This window comes from Prunus avium, unplaced genomic scaffold (genome assembly GCF_965620075.1).
Source record: "Prunus avium unplaced genomic scaffold, drPruAviu1.hap1.1 HAP1_SCAFFOLD_555, whole genome shotgun sequence".
NCBI classification, from domain to species: Eukaryota; Viridiplantae; Streptophyta; class Magnoliopsida; order Rosales; family Rosaceae; genus Prunus; species Prunus avium.
In genome coordinates, this window is record NW_028276979.1 from 22,501 (window position 1) to 25,000 (window position 2,500).

A 2,500-nucleotide genomic window follows, 5' to 3' on the forward strand; every position below is an offset into this window, starting at 1 on the left:
GTAAAAATGTCGACAGAATTTTTCGACATTTGAATAATGGGGTTTGACAAGGTTTGAAAAATTCAATAAAAATGGTAGGCTTGAATGTCGACAAAGTGACGCGAAGCGGAAGCCTACCATGGCGTAAAAATGTCGACAGAATTTTTCGGACCTTGTCCTGCCATGGGCTGCGCGCAGCATGCCGGCAGTCTGTGCGCAGCGTGCGCACAGCATGTCGGCAGCGTGCGCGCTGCTGAGCCTGTCGACAGAAATTTTCGAAACTTGTCCTGCCATGCGCGCGCGCAGCTTGCGCGCGGCGTGCGCGCAGCATGCCGGCAGCCTGCGCGCAGCATGCCGGCAGCCTGTGCGCAGCGTGCGCGCTGCTCAGCCTGTCGACAGAAATTTTCGAAACTTGTCCTGCCATGCGCGCGCGCAGCGTGCGCGCAGCATGCCGGCAGCGTGTGCGCAGCGTGCGCGCTTGGGAGCCTGGCCGCAGAATTTTTCGAAACTTGCAATGCCATGCGCGCGCACAGCTTGCGCGCAGCGTGCGCACAGCATGCCGGCAGCGTGCGCGCAGCATGCCGGCAGCGTGTGCGCAGCGTGCGCGCTTGGGAGCCTGTCGACAGAATTTTTCGAAACTTGCCATGCCATGCGCGCGCACAGCTTGCGCGCAGCGTGTGCACAGCATGCCGGCAGCGTGCGCACAGCATGCCGGCAGCGTGTGCGCAGCGTGCGCGCTTGGCAGCCTGTCGACAGAATTTTTCGAAACTTGCCATGCCATGCGCGCGCACAGCTTGCGCGCAGCGTGTGCACAGCATGCCGGCAGCGTGCGCACAACATGTCGGCAGCGTGCGCGCTCGGGAGCCTGTCGACAGAATTTTTCGAAACTTGCCATGCCATGCGCGCGCACAGCTTGCGCGCAGCGTGCTGATTCTGTCGACAGCGAGGCTAGCGAAACTTCTCCTGCCATGGCGTGCGCGCAGCGTGCTGACTCTGTCGACAGTGAGGCTAGCGAAATTTGTCTTGCCATGGCGTGCGCGCAGCTTGCGCATTCGGTCGACAGTGAGGCTAGCGAAACTTGTCCTGCCGTGGCCTGCGCGCAGCCTGCGCGCAGCATGCGCGCAGCATGTGCGCAGCATGCCGGCAGCCTAGTTCCAGATTTTTTCAAATGTCGACAGAATTTTTCAAACCTTGTCAAACCCCATTTTTATTGAAATTTCCTCGCACAATAAGCTCCCCATAAGTAGTCTATGATTTTTAGTACCTTCTCCAAGTTACAAAACTAAAAAATTCCTCCCGGATTTGTTTTAATGATTTTTTCAATTTTACGACTTCTAAAAATAATAAAAAATACTTCCCGACTTCAAATATTTATGAAACTTTTTCCCATCAGAGATTGCATGTTTCTTAGTATCCCTGCAAAAAATCACGTCCAAATACCTTGTATTGAATTATTTAGAGCCCATTATGACTCCTCGCGCATAGGTGATGTCTCTTCCTGTCAAAGGGCTAAATGCATAAAATGCTATATAGGGGGGTGTGTGTTGCCTGCATATGCATGGCAGCCCATGCCCTCCTAGCTGCAGCCCCCTTCCCCCACGCCACACCCATGTCATGTTGCCTCGATATGTTGCCTCGATATGTTGCCTCGGTATTATGGGTTTGGTGTCGGGGTCGGGGGGCTGCCACCCATGGCGGTGGTGGCCGGAATCCGGCCGCCGCCACCACGCCGCCGCCATGGGTGAGGGGGAAAAAAAAAGGCGTGGAAAGTTGCGAAATGGGGTTGTCTAGGCTTTTTTTTGGCATGGAAGAGCATGGAGTGCTAGGAACTCCTTCTCAAATGCGCGGGCATGTCGACCACAACCTCATTTCGCAACAACAACCACCCGTGTGGGGTGGCGGTGGGTGGATAGTCGCGGATTGGGGCTTGCCAAGCCAATGTTTTCAAAAAAATTCATCAAAATTAAAAACAAATGTTTTGTTGCCTTCGGATTTGTGGGCGAGCGGTGAGTCGGAGTGGAGCCGGTAAAGTTTAACCTCGGTGTGCACGGTTGTTTTTAGAAACTCAATCCAATGCCGGGGACGTTGAAAGTGACGCTCTTATGAGTTGCAAACCCGCAAGATTTAAAGAACCTTTTCAAAAAAAATTCAAACCAACAAGATTTAAAAACAGAAATTTTCATCAAAATGAAAAACAAATGTTTTGTTGCCTTCGGACTAGTGGGCGAGCGGCGAGTCGGAGCGGAGCCGGTAAAGTTTAACCTCGGTGTGCACGGTTGTTTTTAGAAACTCAATCCAATACCGGGGACGTTGAAAGTGATGCTCTTATGAGTTGCAAACCCACTAGATTTAAAGAACCTTTTCAAAACAATTTCAAACCAACAAGATTTAAACCAACAAAATTAAAAACAAATGTTTCGTTGCAAACAAATTGTGGGCGAGCGGCGAGTCGGAGTGGAGCCGGTAAAGTTTAACCTCGGTGTGCACGGTTGTTTTTAGAAACTCAATCCAATACCGGGGA